Source organism: Oxyura jamaicensis, chromosome 8 (assembly GCF_011077185.1).
Source record: "Oxyura jamaicensis isolate SHBP4307 breed ruddy duck chromosome 8, BPBGC_Ojam_1.0, whole genome shotgun sequence".
Lineage (NCBI taxonomy): Eukaryota > Metazoa > Chordata > Aves > Anseriformes > Anatidae > Oxyura > Oxyura jamaicensis.
In genome coordinates, this window is record NC_048900.1 from 5,225,961 (window position 1) to 5,247,663 (window position 21,703).

A 21,703-nucleotide genomic window follows, 5' to 3' on the forward strand; every position below is an offset into this window, starting at 1 on the left:
GCTCAAGATTTTAAGTTCCTTACACTTTAAGAAAATGCTGCTCCCCATTTGAAAACCCCAGAATGCTGGAACTTGGTCTGATCTCAATTAGACCATCATTGCCTTGTCAAGAAAGCATTTGAGGTGTATAAAGGGTGCATTGCATGCAAATTAGAAACAGAAGCCTTTCAAACACATTTGGGGTACAGCAATCTCGTGAAAAATTACCTATATAAATGAAACATAACTGTACAGACAATTTATCTTTTGCTGATGCTTGTTTTTTAAATGCTACAGTAATTGAACACATTAAAAGTATCATCTGATATGTAATACTGTCTCGCAAGATTAGATCCATGTGGCTTCTTATCACTCTCCTGCTAGTGAGAACAGCTCTTTAGGGATTTGGGGTCCTTTCCTTCAATATATAGTAAGCCCTTCTCATTAAATAATTTTGGGGCTTGCTTATTGCTAAGTACGCATGCTCTGATTAGTTGTTTGCACCAAAGGCAGCGTGCAGTAGGCCATTGCCAGTCCTTTCAGGTTATTTTTGGTCTCCTTCCAGAGACTTTAAAGGGTTCCCCTGAAGAGTCTCCAAACCAGCATTGCAGTCCATGCCCTCCCTGGTGTGCCCGTGAGATGTAGGTATTTATGTGCATTTAGTAAAGCTGGACCAGACAGGATTCCATGAGGAGGAGATACAAAGAGACGATGCCAAAGAGCTTGATGTGGTGGATCAGTGATGCTAGCAGACGCATTTTGAAGCTAGTCCTTTTGCTGAAGAAACATAACCTGTAGGTTAAATATAGTTAAAATCACCAAAGTTCATAATAGCACATTTCTAAAGGCAGCATAAAATTTAACTTTTTCACACTGTATTTTAAGGATAAATGCCAGTGAAAAACAGCTTCCTTAAAGCTGCCATATTTAAAGTACAAGATGCTGGGATAGTTAACACTTTACAATGAATTAAAGGTAGGAGATTTGCCCCACTTAATTTATGGTTTGTTTTGTCATTGCTTTGCACTTTGGTGTGAAATAAGCCTGATGTATGCAGCATTAGAGATGAAAATCTGTGTGCTCTTAACGAAGGCTTCACCTCCTCTATTACCACTTGTTTATTCATCTTCAATTTACTACTTTCATTGTGTGTTTATTAAGATGATGAAAAAAGGGAAACCTGGTTTTTAGCAATTTCAGCAAGCCCATTGTGCTCACATTATTCAAGAAATCTAATAATCCACGTGAACTAATTCTGACTTACTGATGGTCTGCTTTACTAAATCAGGGTGATTTTTTCTAGTGAATAATGGACGATGTAGTGTGCCAGTACCTTAATTAAAGAGAGCCTCTCTTAGTCTTGATCTCATTTTAATTTACAGGGTAATACTACAATAATATCACTAATGGAAGGTACATTAAAGGGCATCAAGTAGCATTAACTGTATTAAATTATGGCACTTGTGTTAATTAACTGCTGAAGCAAGATGGGCCTAATGGCTAGAAAGGTCGACTAATGCATAAATAAAGTCTTCTGGGATGGGAAACTAGGAACGTGTAGACGTTTCCGCCCTCGCCTCGTCTCGCAGCAGAGACTCAGAGGGCACCCCGTGTGGTAACCCCAGGAAGGTTCCTCTCCTCTCACCGCGTGAGGCGGAGGACGTTCTGCGGGCGCCGCGTATCCCAGATGCCATGGGATGGACAGTGCTGACAGTAAGCTGCGAGGCACGCCGCTCTTATTTTGTTTTGTAGGAGAAGGTCACTAAAATGCTGATGATAATTCCTTTGAAGTCAAGCAAAGGATTCCGAGCAGATTTTGGATCAGGCTGCTAACGGTTTAACCGCATTCATTCCAAAATATTTTTGGTTTAGCTGTTACGTTGTCAATAACATGCACATTTATGCACCATAAATTAACTATGATTTGGGATGACAGTTAAAAAAAAAAAAAGCCCCAGTGGGTTACAGAATAAGTAGCTAGCTAAACCAAAGAAAAATCTCCTCCCATATTGTTCTTTCATGATTAGTTTTTGATCTAAGAGCCAACAGTTTCTTTTTGACACTAGAAGACCCAGCCTCTATACAATGTTATTAAGCCCTTTGGAATTTATTTTTATACTCTTCTCGCCTTGAAGCTTCTGTATTTAAGCTCCAGGGTTTTCTGACCCTGTCTCAGCTACGCTTGCAGCTCCAGCAGTAATAGAAACCTCTAACTCGCAGTACATACGTGAAAAATATCCTCAGTTTTAACAGTTTCTTGCTCTCACATTATCTCTTCTAAATTTAATCCACCTCAGAATCGGAAAAAATTACTCTTGGGGAAAGCATATTTGCTACTTCAGGGCTTGTTTTTTTTGTTTTGGTTTGGTTTGGTTTTTTTGCCTGTTTAGTCAGCCTGCCTTGCAGTCCCCTGTGACAGAGGGGTCAGCTCCCTGCAGGCACACGGCCTCGTGCCCCAGCCGAGCTGTCGTGGCCCCCCCAGGCCACCCTTAGCCCGTGCCCAGGGCTGTCCCACGCCACCCCTCCATGGATGGATCAGTTGGGTTCAAGCTGGTGCACTCTTCTGGCACTCGTTTGATAACGCTGAAGTAATGCCCTTCTGTAACGTACCCGAAAGCAGACCTTTGCCCTGTGGAAACAACAATACATAGCAGTGCTTTAGCTTTATCTGTAACAGAAAACATTTTCATTAACACCCAGCTCAAAGACAGGCCATCATAGGAAGATATGTCAGCATCAAGCTTTCAGCTGTGTTTGTTTCTTTTTGGTTCATTGGTTGGTTGGTTTGGTTTGTGTTTTTTGTTTTTTTTTTTTAATCAAACCAGATACCATTCATGTTTCAAGCATGTTCTTACTGTACTTGAATACTCCTTTGTTTTACAAGAACAGTTGCATAAGCAGCTTGTTCTCCTTTGAGATTTTCACTAGTATTTGGAGTGAATCTAGCAATTTCTCCAATTAAATTATAAACTCATTAGAGAATAGGGAAGAAAAAGAAACTTGTGTATTTAAGAGCATGTCAATTTATCTTTAACTCCCAAGTGCAATTAGCTTTTTTAATATATCTACTGTGATATGTCACTAAGGAAAATGGTCCTTCACTTTCTGTAAACAAATCTTGGATCATCAGGAATCGAAATAATTAAATGGTTACTGTGTTTATTCACACATTAGCAGTCTCCAAGGGTTTACTCAGTACTGGTGTCCAGGAAAGCTTTTGCTCCTGCCCATGTTCAAATAACATTAAATAATATTTGGTTCTCCCTGCCATCTTGCTGACATAAGTCCTGGCAATCAGCCCAGTCTTGTAGTGACCTGAAGGGGAGTGGAGGTTCAGAGTCTGGAAGGCTGACAAGGCCCTTAACTCTGCTATACACTTTTGAAACTAGTGGATTTAAATCACCAGATTTCACTCACCACCTTTCCTCATTTGCATTTGATCATCTTTTTTTGGCCTGTTTTGCAAGATGTCAAGTATTTCTGTACTGATCTCCCTCAGCTGTCTTTCAAGGAAGGCCCATATCCTGCAGAATCAGTGTGTCTGAGGAGAGGGCCCAAGCTTTTTTGTAGCATAATTCATTTTGCCATTGAACATTAAAGAAGTAGAGATGAAACTCATGATGAAAGAAATGAGAATTATTTCTATATTACTTTGTATGCTGAAAAGATATGCAAAGAGCCTTTCTGCATAAATTTGGTGATTCCAAAATCTTGCATAAACTTTCTTCCCTTTAAGCTTTTCATTTCAAAAGATTTCTATTTAATGTAAACACTGAAATAAGCTTAAAGATCTCCTGGATCGCATATACAAACGGTCCCCGGCACTGGGATGTCCTTCAGCTTGAACATAAAGCTGGAGTGGTGCAACATATGTGCATCATGTTAAAAAGTGGTGCATCATGTTAAAAGTTTTAAATTTCTCAACTATTCCACAAGTAACAGGAACTACCAATTTGTTGGAGGTTTTTTGTTTCGTTTTGTTTTGTTTGGTTGTTTAATTTAGCAGTCTGTTCCCTTCTGCCAGCATCACCAAGGTGAGATTTCCTGCAGTTATTTTTGTCTATTTCTGTACTTAATTACACATGCTTAGGAGCTGATTTTTCCTGGACACTGATCAGCTTATGAAGTATCTCAGAAGGTAGTAGCTGAACCCAGAATAACCATGTGCTTCTTCTTGACACAGATGATATTTCTCTTTCTCTGACAATCTCTTTTGTTAGTTGTCAGGAATGAGACATCATTCACCTACGATTTAGGGAAATGTTTGAGACTATGAGAGTCAATGTGTCTGCCTTTCCACTTCTTTTCCTCTAGTACAGCTCCACAGTAAATGTGCTGTACGTTATGTGAAGCTCAATATTGAACTAAGAGACCAGTCCTGATACTAGTTGCAGATGCCATCCTGCAAATTAGGAGTGATTTCCATGAAGCTATGTGTATTTAACAGAAGAGTTTCAAATGAGTTTCCAATGAGTTTCACATAGGGGGAGTGAGAGAAAACAAGTGAAGGAAAGGAAGGGAGGAAAGGAAGAAGGAAAGAAAGGGGGAGGACAACAGTGAGGAGGCTGTCACGGCTTCTATTTAAAAGAAAAAGGAAAAAACAGACCCATTTTTTTTTTCATTCTCTGCCATCTTTAGTTAATAAGGCAGGACAGTTCTGCTAATTTCAAGGGAAGTCTAGTGATACAGTCACACGGAGACACCTATTCAGGAGACTGGAAAATTAATAATAAAGGCCAAGGTCTTGTAGTCTTGTTCATCTGAATTGTTACATGAGGTCTGTGAACACCCTTCCTCTCCTTCGCTCTTGAGTCCTTCTCTAGGATTAATGCACCTCAGCAGTACCAGTGAACCGTGCGTAAAGGGAATCATCATGATTCCTACACGATCTCTGAGGCCTGTAATGCAAATGAGTCAGCACCAAAGAGCCTCAATAAAACAGATAAAACATCTTGTTAACTGGGCGGAACAACACGGGAAGTTTTTAACACCACTGTAATTCTGATTTCATAGAACATATCATCACTCATGCAAAAGTATGAACAGAGATACTGAAAAAAAAATAAAAAAAAGCTATGAATTTAGCAGGCAGCAGTATGGTAGGGGGAAAGGAGACAAAGGGTTACACTGCAGGTAGAGTTCCCAAGAGAAAGTCTGGCTGCTGACGCATCAGGAAAGCATAATGTTAGCTGCAGCCCTTTGCAGGAGAGCAGGCCGTGTTCTGGTTAGCTTTGTGGGATGTGATAAAAATGAAAGGATGCTGAAAGGCAGAAGGTATCCTAATGACATTAGGAGGGAGCAGGAGCTGGAGAACGTCTTGATGTACTACTACTCCCATATGAGACTACTCAAAACCAGACTTCTAATTTCTGCAGTCCAAGGAGTTTTTGGAACTTTCTAGTCAGTCCGTTAACAGAACCTGGTTATTCACGCAGCATTACAGCCCAACTTCTGGCAAGTAACAGTAGCAATTTATAAAAGGAAATATCTCATTGGTACGATCTTTATGTTGGAAATACAGCCACATCAGGAGTAACACAGTTCTACTTCACTGATGATTATTTTGACATTTCTCAGGTGATGACCACTATTTTAACATAACCTTCAAAACAAACAAAAACATTCCAGGAAGAGGCTGATAATCCATTGCCTAATGCTATGGATTAAGGCTGAGCAGGCCTTGGGACATTCTATGGACATGGTACATACACATGCCCATATCCCTGGGCATGTATATGGGCACTGGATAGTATTTTTCTGAAGTTACACTCTTTCTTTGAACCATTTAGTCTTTCCTCCAACGTGATGGTTATGCAGGTATCAACAGTGGTCTGCTTCTTCCTTGTAAACCTCCTGGAAGACCTTGTGATCAAGTTCTCAATTGCTTTCACTTTCACCCGTAAATCCATTTCTGTCTTTATATGTGCTGTGCAGTGTCTTTCTTCTCTACCATGCGGAACTCCCCCTGCCACCTATGTAGGCACACATTGAGCTGTAAATGAGCCAGTAGCTGATGTACCAAGATTTATAAAGTACTTGGAAATACACTTAAGAAAGATGGGTAGAGAAGCACAATGGATTGTTATCATCTGTCCCCCCTGTCCCATCACTCGTAAAACAGCATAACAGGAGTACCAGTGTAAGTGTTAATGGTAACAACGCTGTCGTGATGCCGGAGGGACACCGTGGTTCATGTCGAACTGACATCAGTATTTCTGTTATGTTGCACATTAAACCTATTAACAACCAAAAAGATAAAATCTGATTACAATAAGGATATATGCATTGAGATATGTGTCTTCACACTCAACTAATTAGTTGGCACTGACTGTTTTCACTTTGCTCGGTGACATGTGGTATATAAATCATTACAATATGTTAAATGCAAATGGCTGGTAATAGGATAACCATCTGCTCACTGTTGGAAAGTTTGCAGAGGAATATAGTAAGCTGTACTTCTAATAACGATGCTAAACTCACATCCCTGAAATACCAAATATCTAAAAACAGCTGCCTCCACTGATGCCAACATTACTAATACATCTCTTGCCCTTTTCATTTTCAGAAGTAAACTACATATTGTAAGAGGTAATTTTGTTCCTCAGCATGAACTTGACTTCAAGGCTAGTGCCTGTAACATTAATGTGAACCATCATATCTCAGAGCCTCATCTTTTTCTTAGATTGCGTTGAATGATTTTGAGCATCCAGTAAATAATCAGGCTGCCCACTCTTCTCAGGACACCATTTTTTCCACAAATATAATTAAACTTTCTTCCTCCCCTAGCCCCTTCTGCCAGGCCCTTTTCCAGGGATGACATGATTTTGTAAGTGATAGATTGTTGGCACATTGCTGTCTGGTAACGTATTACTCTAGAGACCATCAAAGAGTGCCTTCCATCTAATAATCTACCATGCCCTACGAGTGTTAAAGATCACCACTGCAAAGAGGGATCAATTATTTTACCACAGACATGTATTATCAGAGGCTGTCACAAACCTTCTTAATGAGCATTTCTGGATACCCAAGTGACAAAGTAATGCATCAGAAAATTAGTAGTGGGACAAGAGTGAAGGACTGCCTGCCAAAGTGGAGGCTGTGCCTTCAAGCTAGAATAGCTCCTTCTCTCCTTACCCGCTCAGTCATCTGCTGGTCAGGGTCACTATCACAGTGCTTATGTGCCGGCTCCCCGTCAGTAATATATTGCATTATCGCCTATCAGAGAGATTAATATGTTCACGTACTGAATTCCCAAGACATGGCTCTCAGCATTAAAGAAGCCGACGAATTAATTCAGTCCCCACTGACTGAATGGAAAAGAAGCTTGTGCTTTCATCATAGTCAGATGCTAGTGCTGCCGTGGCTTTCTTAAGCCACTTTAGGAGGGAGGGGTTGCTGTTTGTTCGGGGGTTACGTCTGGCATGGAGGTGTCTGATTTAAGGTTGTGCTTCCAGGGAAGCACCTGCAGGGGAAGAGGCTGCAGGAGAGCTCATTAGCCCAGCAGTTTCTCAGCCCCTGGATGAATTACACAATAAGATGCTTGCTCTACAGGGTCTCAGAAACCTGCGGCTTTGTGTAGGTATGCTGTCCTGCAAAGCTATCCAAGTTTAAAAAAATGTTAAGGGGAGACGTTTTTGTGCTAACACGTTTTCCTTTGTTGCCTCACAGAAAAAAGGAGCTGTCTGAAGGCAGCACAAATTTGGTGACTCCATTTTGATTCACAATGAACACTTGCCTGTTTCAAAATGGGGTGTCTGCACTTTAAAGTTATCGAGAGCATTTATAGACAGAGCTGGTGGGATGAGTAGCACTTTATAATACCTCAAAGGCATGGTGCCTGCGCTGGGAATTTGATAAACTGGGGTCCTCAATTGGATTCCAGCAATGGTCACAAGTTTTAGGAAGCTCTCATTTTAAATTGCAAGCAGGGGAAAAACAGGATTCTTTCTCTTTAATTGCATTAGTTTTATTGAACTGAAGCATTGCTTCAGTTCCCAGAATGCTTTATATATATTTTAATGCAAGTTACCAGAGACAGAACAGTAGCAGGACTGTTTATTGTTTCTGACTTTTATATTTGGTAAAACTGATGTTAGTCATTTTCCCATTTAACTCTCTCATGCATTAAGAATCTTTAGTTTGGGGGATGGTGTTTATCAAAGTCATTATAAGCATATTAATTTCAACTTCTTTGATTTGGCGATACTTCTATATCGTTTTTGTTTAGTCCTGTTCAGAACAGCCAGACCAAGCCAGGCAAACATGAACTGGACTCCAGGAACCTTCTGGTACCCTCTGCGCGGGAGAGGGAACATTAAATTCACGCCCTTGGTAGACAAGCCTCTAGGTTTTATTTGACGTATGCTGCTAGCATTCACTGTGACACAAATGTCCTGGCAATCGGATGCTTTCCATCTGTTGTTTTGGGGGAAGAGGGACGGTCATTTGCGAGGTTTGAGGTTTTTTTAGCCTTGCATACCTTGGCTGCATTTCTATAGCCTCATCACATTTTAATTGGCGCTAGATCTCCTCATTATACTTATTGAACTGTGGGGCAATTCTCCCTTGCTTAGAGCTAGGGTTGCGGATTTTGCCACATAAGCACAATCAGGAATTGACTTGAAAGAACATTTCAAAACGTTATCATCTCCCCCCATCAGAGCACAGCACAGCAGTTCCCTTGACCTTCAGCACAGCAGGGGGAGAGGAGCAGGCAGGAACAAGGTGCAAAGAGGGCAGGTGGGACGGGACAGAGCTGCGATATGAGAAGGCATCTGTTTTGTCAGTGACCCACTTTGGGAAACCCTCCTTCTGCACCATACATACCTCCAGCTGCTCATTTCTAACTGTTTTCACTTCTCTTTTTGGTGAACATCACTCCTTCAGTGGTATCACATGGGAAATCACTGCCCGTGTGGCTCAAAAGAGGCGTGGAAACCTTCATCAGGAGAAATAAAAATGAGATGTGAGAAGCAGAGGAGAGGGAAAGACAGGAACATCTCAATTTTCAGTGATAAATAAACCTTTTATTCTTTGTCAATGCAGAAAATTGCTTGTCATTTAACAGGCATCATTAAAGACACTGTGCTTATGGAACCATGCCTTCTTTCCTTTGAATGCTCCTGAAATAATTCTTCCAGCAGGACAGCAAAACAGCAAGAAGCCAGTTACATTTTTAATCACTCATGTCCCATAGGAATTGCAGTCTGCCAGCAAGGGCAGCTCTTTCCCCTTTGCAACACAGGAAAAGAATTGAGAGATGGGAAGCTGGGTTCCAGAATGGTTTGTTACAGTTATTAATGAGCTAAAGATCAAAAAATCTGAGTGTCATTAACTGCTAATATTCTGCCACTGAAAACATTTAACCCAATCCACAAGCCAGATCTGAAAAAGTGGATTGCATCCCTTTTTTCTATCTTTTTTTTCTTCAGAATCATGAATGGGGACTAGAGAAACAGTTGGATGAGGAGAACAGAGAAAAGTATAACAACTTTATATTTCTCTTCCACTGTACATATCTCAAAAGAAAAGCAGTTTTAATACTGCAGAGTGCTTCCCCACCCAGACCGGATAGCAGTATTTTACCTTCCCATCAGTAACCTTCAATGTGGTGATTCTTTCCTGGATTTGTCGTTCCATGTGAATGACATGTACGAACATCACATTTCAGATTTGGTATCTTAAAATATACCTCTAGACTTTTTGTGTTTGCTTGTTTTTACAGATACAGAGTCACTATATTGAGAGATCAGATTTTGCAATTTCTCTTCATTTCAATGGCTACTTTTTGAGAATAGTGCAGGCTCTGGATTTTGTGGTCTATATGCTTGCTTGTCTGTTAATGCTTCATAAAATATACATGCTTTAAATAGGAGAGATGCAGTAGAGTGATACCACCAGAATGACAAACAGTTGCAAGTCAATTCCAGAAGTATACCCTTTTAACATAGTTCATAGTTTCCTCACTGTGTGGTCGTAGGCAGGTTTGGACTAACAGATGCACAGTTAATGTCTAACTGACATTCAGCCTGTCCGTGAGTTGTGGAGAGGAGAGATTTATGCTCTGCTTACTCCCAGAGAACAGGTTCTGCAATTTAACGCGGGCTGACTGTGCTGTAACAGAAGAGAATTGTGCAGGTATTGCTGCAATACCAACATAATTAATAGAATATAAAGCCCAGTCTCACTGCCCCATCCTAAGATGAAGAGCATTTGTCCGCCATCACATCCACACGAGCAGGTGCCAATAAAAAAGAGAGAGGCGATAGCTGTTGTGTCACGGGTGTTACCAGAGTTCTCAACTTGAGAGGAGCCTGTTACAACCTAAGACCATTTGAAAATAATAATAATAATAATAGATCTTAATCTGCAGGGGTAGTCTCAGCACCTGAAAACCTAGAGCTTATCATGGAGGAGTAAAACTGAAACGAACAAGAGTGTTTTCCATTGAAAAAGAATGGAATTAAAATGTATTCTGAAAGATGCAGTCAGCTTCTGATACAAGAAGTCTGGACAGATGCCAGAAGCTTGTTCCCTTTGTGATATGATTATATGGCCACTAAGTCATTTGGTTCAGCCAATTTGCTGTATATCATGGTAAAACTGTATATAGCATAAAATCCACAAAGTTCTGCCCTTTTCCTCTCCTGAGGTTTTCTGCGCAACATGAAAGTGGAGAACAGCTTTAACAAGATCTGGGTGTACTCTGGAGTCCTGTGTAATCCTCCCCTCCTGGCTTGTGTAGGTCACTAGGCGGAGATGCTGAGCACATATAAGAATAGATGAGGACAGATGATGAGCAGTAATGGTGCTGACAGGGGGTCATGACTACTGTGAGCACCATCCTAAATCCCAGTGGAACTGTCTCCTTCCTCCTCCTTTGCAGCTCTCAGTGTTTGGCAGAGAAAACACTAGCACTGGAGTGTATCAGACACAAACACTAACTCCTTCATCCCCAGGATTGCTTATGAAAATATTTCCTGATAATGTGGCTATTGGCCTTTTCTTTTTCTTTGTTTTTACTGGCATAATTCAGAAGCTTTCTGATAATTATGCCCAAGTTCATGAAGAATAAAGCTCTGCAATGCAAGAGTTGTTGTTAGGGTCCTCACAATGCACCTTGCCTCTTCCTGCTAGTCAGGTCTTCAGGGCAAAGCCCTCTTCTGCTTTTCACTGGGTGGCAGCTTTCTGCCAGTGTGCAAACAAAAAATGAACAGCGGTCTTAAGTCCACAGTCTGAGGAAAGCCTTAATGCCAGAAGCTATCATTCACTGTTTGACCATGCCCCAACAGGATCCTGTCCTTAGTGCATCTTTCCAGATCTACTCCTCTCAATATACTGCTGCTTTAGAAATGGGTGCAGGTAGGCATCTCTGTATGAAGGACAATTCTTTTTTTCTTCATATCTAGGTTCTTCCTCTGCTTACATCTACTAGTTCTCTGGTACTGTTCATTAGAGCTATGTGTTTTTTTTATTTTATATTATTATGTGTATATATATATACACATACATTTTGCTTCCAGTTTAGCTCAAATATGCTGTGAGAACAGAAAGAGCCAATACATTTTCCACTGGAGTTTGAGGCTGAGGAAGCAAGCATAACATTTCAGAGAAAAGGATAAAGTTTGTATAGGATTTTAAAAGCGATGTTGGGCAAGATAGAAATGCAGTGGTTGATTCTTCAGTATAAATATACACTGATTGCTTTTTGTCAGCAGTATTTCAGTTTGCCCTATGACAAACTTACATTACTCATAACTTGCAATCTATTCCTTAACTTTTCAGTTTTAATTGTTTCCTGGGGAGAGGGGGGAAGAGAGAGAATGTGCAGAATGTGAAGGGAAGTATTGATTTGAGATATCTGAAATATAAATTAAGTTGTTTTATTCTTCAACTAAGTCAAATATTGTAGTCACTGGATCAAATTCAAATTTCTGTGTCCAAAATGTGCTCCTGACCCCCCTGTGGACAGTGCAGTTTAGCTCCAGCTTCTTTCTCAACAATCTTTGATTTACCCAAAATTTATTAAAACAAACATGGATAATAAATATTGCAGCGCACCTGAAGGCCAAAAACAATCGTTGTTTTATTCTAACCTGACATTAGGTCACAGCATTAAGTCCTTGGTTTGAAACTACAGGTCCTTTGTCACTTCAACTTTGGGAATAATACCCAAGCTGTCACATTAACCTCAGTTCACACAGACCTGCACTGTCTTCTGTCTCATGGCACATGAATCTGGGGCGAGGGCAGAACCCATGGGCAGAACTGTTCTGGCACTGGAGGAAAAGCGGTCAGCATTGGTGGTAGTACTGCAACCAGCAAGCGTACATGTGTGTCCGTGTGTGCCTCCTGCCCACTGCTCCAAGGCCAACGCCAGAAGCCAGGTCGCATCTTCTATTCCCTACCTGAGGTCTGTGCGCTCCTTTCCAGCTGCATCTGATAAACGAACGGGACTGCCTAGGTCTGGCCACCCACCTGTGAGGAGACCAGGTTACCCATTAGGAGCTGTACCCATAGACAGAATCACAGAATCACAGAATAGTCTAGGTTGGAAGAGACCTCCAAGATCACAGAGTCCAACCTCTGACCTAACGCTGACAAATCTTCCACTAAACCAGATCCCTAAGCTCTACATCTAAACGTCTTTTAAAGACCTCCAGGGATGGTGACTCAACCACTTCCCTGGGCAGCCTATTCCAGTGACTAACAACCCGTTCAGTAAAGAAGTTCTTCCTAATATCCAACCTAAACCTCCCCTGGCGCAACTTTAGCCCATTCCCCCTCGCCCTGTCACCAGGCACGTGGGAGAATAGACCAACCCCCACCTCGCTACAGCCTCCCTTCAGGTACCACCTCTTACGCTACTACATTCACATTTATCATTGGTAAAAAGCCATTAGATTTGACCCATGGTACCATCTATCTCAATCTTTCTAATGCTAAAGAGCATTTGTAGTTTTCTCCCTGACTTTAATAACACATAATAAAATGTTTGCAGAATCTAGACAGTGTAATGACTTCACAACAACGCTAAGTACTGTCTGTAATTAAGCTGTAATCATAGGGTATTTCTGAAAAAGGAAACAAGCTTTCAGCTATATAGAGTTTGCAGCTGAAATACAGTAGGTGAAATAATTGTTTTCCAAAATCAAAAAGAGAAGATGCAGTTAGAACTTTATTTTCTAAATAGTTTAAAATTAGTCCCATTAAATTAATTGGACTGTGGTGTATTGTTATACTAACAGGGCTGGAGATAAGATGGCCCAGGAGCTCTTTTTCAGTAAGGTAGCCATGGGAGGCTGGGTTGCCTTTGGCATACTTCAAGCACTATGCACAGACACAAACCACTCACTTCTCACCTAGTTTTCTTCAGCAGCAGAAAGAACAGGTATTTCGAGGTATAAATTATTCACAAGAGCAACTTCTGGCAGGGATGGCTAAAAGTATCTTCAGAAGTCAACCCACATTAATAAATACTTTTGACTAATTTTTTTTGAAACCTCAAAAAAAGGCACAATTTTTCCTTTAAAAATGTTTTTGTTCAAAAAAAAAAAAAGTAAAAAATAATTTCTGAAAAGAGATTTTAAACCTGAAAATAAAACTACACGTTTCATTTGACACAAGTGATTTTTTCCCCCAGTTTTTTTTTTCAGTTCAGCCAGTGAACTGCATAATCAATTATTCGCACAGCCCTACTGGCAAATAATTCTTATCACAATAATTCCGGAGGGAATTATACTGTGACAAGGAGCTTATATTGTATGGAATTTAAAAGTTTGAAACTGGAGGCTAGCATGATAAACAAGGAGAAATGTTCTGTTCAGTTTGGGCACTTTTCTCTTTCAAATTATGACCTCCAATCGAGATGAAACTAAGAAGAAGGGGAAAAAAAAAAGAAAAAAAGAAAAAAAAGAGTGAAACAAAATAGTTCTCTGTATTTTCAAGTGGATTTGGAGTGTCCATTTTGGAAATTGTAAGAAGCATCCACTTCTCGTTTATTTTAAATGGGGCGAGAGTCCCAAGCATTTTAGAAGTCAACCCTAATGTAACTCAAGAAAACACCAGAACAAAACCACTTTTGAAATATTTAGTCAGGTTCATTTGCTCTGAACAGTTAGTTTCACAGCCTGCTGCTTTGATAGTTTATTCATGAATATCTCAGAACACACTCTACAGAGGAACATAGGTACTTTGAAAAAGAATAGGTGCTTTTGAAAAGAATATAGGTGCCTTATAATTATCCCGAAAGTTAAAGTTCAGCAACGTGATTTTTCAAAAAGAGATCAATTAACCTGCCCATGTAGCAAGTTCTTTCTTCTCCTTACCCTTTATGAGAAACATCAGAATGAGCTTCCATCAGAGCACGGCAGAGAACAGCTGGGATGCTGCAGCGCTCGCGCGGAGCAACCTGCCAGGTACTTTTCTCTTCCTGGTAGCGCACAGCAATGGCAGCACTGCAGAGGGAGAGATGCAATTCTAAGTCCTTAAACGCAGCTAACACCTAGCAGTAACATCAATGACCAGAAGCAGAACAGCAAAACTCTGGGGCAGGGGGGCAGCAGGACAAATTTTACCTGTGTAAGAAGGTGCGCTGCAGAGTGATTGCAGTGATGTGTCTTGGCCAGTGGTTTCTGTACAGAGGAGGAGAAGGTGTAAGCCTAAAAAGAGGAACATGAAGCTACTTCTCAGATTCAAGAGTTAGTTTTAGGCTAGGCTGCGTATTTACAATACAAAAACAGTTTACATATTTATCATTTAAAAATATCTACCAAGAGTACAGGTCGCCCAGCCATATGCCAAAAGTGTCATGTCAGGACTCTGAGGAGTCTCCGAAGAGAATAAATTCCATCACTGCTAAGCTCTCAGTTATCCTGGTGGTTTTCCCAAATGTCCTGTCAGTGCACAGACATCTCATTGTGACATTGAAAATTCAAGTCAGCTTCTAACAATATTTCTTTACCTTTCCCCCCACACCTCCTATAAAAAGATAAAAGAATGAAGTCTGATTTTGATGTACATTTCTTTTTAAAGCACTGGAGTTCTAGGCTCTTTAAGGACTTTTAGGTTATGCATTACTATATTTATTACCAGGACTTAATTGGAACGAGAACGTGGCCTTTGCTCTTTACGTGTGTTTTATTGCTCGTTTGTGCGCATTGTTGGTAAATGCGGAGCAAATTTGGCCAGAATATTGAGAAAAAGAAAAATAAGAAACAAGGCTATGCTGCTTTCCTTTTCTTTTTGGAGAGAAGTAAAACTTCTTTCTGGCAGCTTTCAAAAAGAGAGAAGTGGGGTCTGCTGATCAAGCCCTGAGCTTCCCCGCAGTCCCCCAGTCCTCGCTCCAGCTCTGCTTTCCTGCCCCAGCCAGGCAGGCACAGCGCGGGCACCGCTGTGAGCTCTGTTGGCAGGATTAGTCACCCTCAGCAAATGATACTACTTTCCAGTTGCTTTTCTCTGAATTAGGACTCATTTGCTTCATATAAACACAGCTTTCCCCGCTCTCTGTGTTGGTTTTGAAATGGAGGCAGAAATCTCCTCAGGGTTTTGTTGCTTGAGTAAAATTCTCCCTCCTCCACACATGAACGTGAAATGAGAGCTCAGAAGTGGAGCTGGTCACAGCGGGTGCCTCTCAGAGAAAGACCAGGGGAGAACATCCCTCACAAAACCCTGGTACCAGGACCAGCAGGAAGGCCTTTCCTCTTGCTGACCATGGTGCAATACAGACCGAGCTACTCCTTGCACCAAAGCTCTCCGAGGGCTCTCATTTTGTCACGTGAAACCCAGCATTCGATGGCACGAGGGCGTGGGGTGGGTTTGACACCCTGCAGGCGCTTCCCTGTCCCTGCACGCAGGGCCCCTGCCCTAATTCCTGCAGCCCCTGCAGGGGGGCAGCTGGAGCCCCGCCAGCCCTTGCTCCTGCAGGGGGCACCCAGCAAGGGACAAGGGACGGCAACCCCCAGGGTCGCTGATTTGGGGATTGTGTCAACGACAGCTCCTCCCTCAGGAGTACCTCGAGGCATGTTTTCTCTCCCTCGGAAGCAATCCGTTCCACCCCATACGCCGCTCTTCTATAGATACCGTTCCTGCGGCACTAACTACCGGGGGCATATTCGAGCCTTTAAATGAGTTCATAGGAGGTCTCTTAAACAGAAATGCTTTAAAATCTTTTGAAAAGAGCAACAGATGTACTGCTTCACAGAACTGGTTTCCCTGGTGTGGAATTCTGCGCACACCACGGATATTTTTATGCTGCTTTTCTCTATTATAGTCCTCAAACAGTTACAGCAATCAGTATGAAATTAACCTTGCTTGTTTCTCATGTAGCAGAAACGCTGCTCCCTGACAATGGTTCATGAAAATACTTTATTCCCTACTGTGACACAATAGGTGCTACACCACGAGTCTTTCCTTATGCTGAAGAAAGTGAAGGTATTTCTGCTTCTCTGACATCTGCCCAACATAAATTGTCACACAAATTCGTAACAGCTCGCTTTGCGTAATTCTGCCTGTGAGAACAAAGGTTTTTTTCCCCCCACTGCAGAGTTAAGTAACATTTTTGAATGGTATCGTAAGCACGTCTACTTGGACAGTAATTTAATGTCCACAATTTTAGACCTCCTACACAACAAATTGTTCCTTTTCAGTGGTGCACTGGGAAAAAAAAATCAGGGTACCAGCTGGCAGCTGATCCTGTGAAATCCTACTTCCAAATAAAGACAGGAAGCTTGGTGTAATCGCTAGCATCCTAGAGCAGCTTGCTTGGGATTGCTGCTGAGCAGATGTAAGACCGGTATTAATTAAATTAAAACAAAAACAATGACCAAAAAAAAAAAAAAAGTGGTTTCTTAAGAAAATTAAAAGTGGTGATACACATTAATGGAATTCCAGGAATTTCAAACCTAATGTTCAGCTTTGTATCAGGGTAAATGGGAAAAGAGGAGAAACAGTGACTCCTAAAGACTTTTGAACTTTTGCTTTTAAGTCTGTTAGGCTATAAAACTTTGTAGTGTTACATTACTGAACCTTTCATCGGAGGTTTTTGTGTTGCATTCATAACAACTTAGCAGGTTATGGAACAGACCTGCTATGGGCAACATAACAATTGTTATGGTATAGTGCTTAAATTCTGCCTGTGTTCCACTTACTATAGAGATTAAAAGAGAAGCGGTGTTTAGAATATCTATTCGTCTGTATTGACTTGTTGATAATGACTTTCTGCCCAGTGGATGGATGGCTAACTAAGGCTAAGCACAGTGTTGGACAGCAGGAAAAAAAAAAAAAAAGGCAGTATCCAAATCTCATTCAGCACGATCCTGAACATTTCTGCATGGTCAGACAGACACTGACAAGGTACTGCCAAGCAGATTACATGATGCCAGCTGGTGAAGACGGAGCTGCCTTCTTGTCCCAATAGCCCTTCTGCACTAACACGATTCAGTAACAGTTCCTTCACAGTACTGAGGAAAGTTACTTTACATTAACAGTTACTGAGGAAAGGTTCAGTTGTTGTTTTTTCCCTCTCCTAGTTATTCTGGATATTTAGTACAAACCAGTTAAAACCCTTGTGAGATATCACGACAACTCAGAACATCTAGGCTGTGTAGTACCTCTGCAACAGGTGTGCTTCCTCCTCTTCCATCCCATCCTATTAACGCCGGCAAGAGAGAGATTGCTGTGTGAAGTACAGGAACTTTGTAGATGAGACCAAAGTGATTCCAGCAAGAAAGAAGGAAAATTTCTAGAGAGAGAAAAGGAAAAAGAGGAACTAATTGTAACACTGATTACAACTGAAAACAACAGTTTACATCCACTGTTTTTTCTCCCTTCTTCAGCAGTAGTCTGGGAACCTACCAAAACGATCACTAGCATTAAATGCTTACTTGGCAGCACGGCATGAAACTGTCATTATTCATCTTCGTCTTCGTGAGAGATTTTGCTTCCTCTCCAGGAGAGGCATGACTGCAATGCACCCCAGTTTTGGCATCCTCCAAGCAGATAATAAAAACTTTCTCTTTCTGAGGCTAAAGGTTAGCGCACAACAGATGCATGGAAGAAGTGTAAAATACCAGCATCCTACCTTCTCCTCAGTTGTGTCCTTACAAGCACGTTGCACCTGGGCTTCTTATTTTCCATTCACCCCCAGTTTCCATCCCATGCTCGCAGATCTGCCATTCAAAATAAAAAGATTATCTGCCATTATTTTGTACTCAACGCTAAAAATACAGCCACTGAGCCTAGAATAATATGAATGAAAGCTGGAAACAATTTAGAGCACATTTCAGACAGTGTGAACTAACATAATTTCATTGATTCTAGTGGAGCCAGATGGATTTACATCAGCTAAGAATGTGTTCATGGGTGAAATTATTTGTGGAACATGCTGCTGGCAAACTCGTGCAGATTTTATAGCCACTCTCTTTATTGACACATTTACATGAAAACTAATATCTCCGAAGAAAAAGAGAGAATGAATATTTGGGAAGGGGATGGAAGTTAGTTCTCTGTAACAGCTAACAACAGCTATATTTGCAGGCAGATGTATTTCAGCTTTAGCACTTAGACACTATAATGAGAGTTTTCATACAGACTCACAGAGAGACATAGGAATAGCATTGCTGTTGTTCTACTGCTGGAAAATTTTTTTACAGATTAAGATCAACAAGGTCCTCAAGCACATTTGTGGGTTCTCAGCCTTACTAAGGCGTTTGGTTAGGGCTAAATTAAATAGTGTCTAACTCCCTTTCCTGAATCGCATTCCTTTATGAAACAGATGCCTTAAAATCTTTTTTTTTTTTTTTTTTTCAACTGTTTACAAGAGAATTTTAAATGAAAATTAGAAAAATCATTTGGCCATTCCGCTAGGCTAGGTGGATCTAAGCATCTAATGCTAAATATAGATATTTTTAATGTGGTAAACTGACATAATTAGAATTAATTGTTCTCTTCTGTTGGGTACAAGCATCATTGAACTATTTTTACACCGTGGACCTACAAAACTGAAGGAACTGAGCATTTTCACATCTGTTGGTCTTTAAGTTTTTGTGGTTTTTTTTTGTTTTTTTTTGTTGTTTTTTTTTTTTAAATCTAGAATCAGAAGTTTGAAATACTTAAATTCTTAGTTGTTTTTAAGACATTTAATAGATTACTATTACTGCCTCCACCTTTCTGTATTTGCATTCCGAGTGTTGTTGATCAGCTTGTAAACATTTTCAGTTGCTGCTTTCTGTTTTGAAGGATGTCATCTAGTAAACTAATGCATTTCAGGAACACTTACTTTATTTTGTGGCGTAAGATTAAATATCACGAGAATAACTGCTCTGTTCTACAGCGGATATGGGGAGAACATAGCGATGAACAGGAGGGTGACCATATTTGAGTGTTTGGACCACTTTTTTAATCTGTGTAAAAGTGTTTTCTGAGGATGACACAAATATTTTTTAAAAAAATCTTTTAAATAAGTGTTTTACCTTCATAGAAGCTAAATGTTCCAGCCTCTGATCTTTCTAAATTGCTGCTTATTTTTTATTTTAGCTTAATAATTGAATTGATCAGCTGCTGAAGCTGCAGATTTAATTCTGTTATCACGTGATAACATTACGTAAAGCAAAATCTACTGGATTGTGGTTTGATGAAAGAGGCAAAATTGTCTCTCAGGCCAACACTTTGTTTGCTGAATGTAATGCCAGATATAAACTTCTGAAAGCAGAGAAATAAAAGAAAATGACAGCATATTGCCAAATAACTACCCTATTTATATAGTAAAAATACTCTGGGGGAAAAAGCAAATGACAAAGGCAAGCTTTTCACTGCAATCCTTACTGCTATATAAAATCTGTTCAACATACAAGTGTATTAAAACATAACATGAACTCTTTAATGCATTAGGAAATGACATTTTTTATGCCTAAAAGATATTTTTTAGTATGATGTCCAGGGGCTTTTACTGTATGCGCTTGAGTTCTGTGAATGAGATACACCTTTACAAAGCTATGAATTAAAAAATGCATTTGGTGATATATCTGCTATTCATAGGTCCTTTAGAAATATCAATTCTGATTTTGTTTTACTGCAATCTTGTGGTTGTTTTTTCTGCAAGATTTTCTGCAAAACTTTGATTTACAGTAACAGTAAACTCCAAAAAATGATAGCACCAAAGAATGCTCTGTGTGAAGCTATATGACTCTGTCAACCATAAATCTTAAACATTTTCTAAAAGCCAGTATATTTCCTTAACCATACTTACCAGGCTGAGTAAATGGTCTATGAGAGAAATGAAATGATTTTTTTTCAGTAAGCAAAAGTACGCCTAACATTTTTGTAGGTTCAATCCCGTGTCCTCACTGTTGCCCTAAATAAAGTCTCTGTATTGTACATTACCTGAGTTAGGAGGAAGATTGTGCCAAAGCCAGGCATTTAACTCAAGTTTTGGCAGCAGGCTTTGTATTTCTGGCAGTGAAAATCCCAGGGTTCTGAGGTTAGGGGATTAGTTCCTCAGCTACCATACTTAATGAAGTTATACTTTGCAATAATAGCAGAAAATATGCTATCTTTGATTTTATGATCATCGAAAGCACCTGGAGAATAAGTGTACAGCAGGAGAACCCTCAGCTGACATTAGAGCCGGACGCAGCCTCTGCCTCTTCGGAAGAACAGGGCTCTGGTGCTTGGGGCCATCTGTCTGCAAGGGGCTGGGGGAAGGAGTGGCAAGGCCAGAAGCACTGGCCCCGCTAGCATTGGCCTTCAAAAGGAAGGCAGCGAGTATCCACCAGGCGTGTACTCATCAGTTACAGGCTGAGACGTGGATCGATCAGAAGTGATCATGCAGTTCGTGTTCGTATTGACCAGCATTTAACTTGACGGTAGCTCCCATTTAAATAATCAGAACTTACCAAAACATTCACCAGCGTGTGAACACAAGAAATCATATAAAGGCATAAATATTTAAATGCAGCACTTGTGTGCTTTATTGTTGGGCTGGCTCAGCGCAAACAGTGGGCAATTCCATGCCCTGCACGTTGTATTTTCTGTATGAGCCTTAGGAAGTTCTCACTCCTATGGGAAAGGGAATTATGCTGCTCTTTTGGACTTTGTTTTCTTTTTTAATTTCAAGCTCTCTAAACTGCTTGGAAGTAGGCCACTGAGAAAGCAAAGCAAAGCAAACATGCTCTCTGAGTCTGGGTTTTGCTGCTCCCCACTAGATACATTAAACTCATCTGAAGGAGAGTAAGAAGCTATTTTCCCCAATTTTCCATACTGCCTGTGGGAATCTAATTCAATTTCCTCCCAAATTTAGCAAAGAAAACAGTAAAGAACAAAGTTGAAGAGGCTTCTGTAAATCTCTGGATTCTAAGGTACTGAGGTGCTGTAGGATTACTGAGCACAGGTTAAACTTCTTTTCCAGCCACAAAGCTACTTACAGATTTAAGAAGCTTAAAAACCTGATCCAACATTAGTCCTTGATTTGCAAATGAAAAAGTAGTATATCTACCTATACAAAGTTATATTTGTTATTATTGAATTTTTTTATCCCTTATTATTGATGTAGCCCCATTCCACAAAGGAATCTTACTTTCAGTGGGAGATTATGACGTATTAGATAAATTCATGGAAAAAGACTGGCAACCAAATGCCTTTCCAAAAATAAGCAAGTGAAACAAAGGACACACGTTTCATTACTCTCATTAAGCATCTACAGTATAGCAGCAGACTGCAGAGGCCTTAT

The 21,703-nt window shown here is 40.5% G+C and overlaps 1 protein-coding gene and 1 long non-coding RNA gene across 11 annotated transcripts in view; one reads left to right on the top strand and one right to left on the bottom strand.

The window, feature by feature from the left end:
* The window catches only part of NTNG1 (netrin G1), a 161,457-nt gene that overhangs the window by 73,514 nt on the left and 66,240 nt on the right, over positions 1–21,703 (top strand). The gene's annotated exons all lie outside the window — the stretch shown is intronic.
* LOC118170574 lies at positions 47–3,505 on the bottom strand. Its single transcript, XR_004752785.1, has 3 exons — positions 3,397–3,505; positions 2,590–2,608; positions 47–771 (listed from the first exon to the last, which is right to left on the bottom strand). It is a non-coding gene; the product is annotated as an uncharacterized LOC118170574 (long non-coding RNA).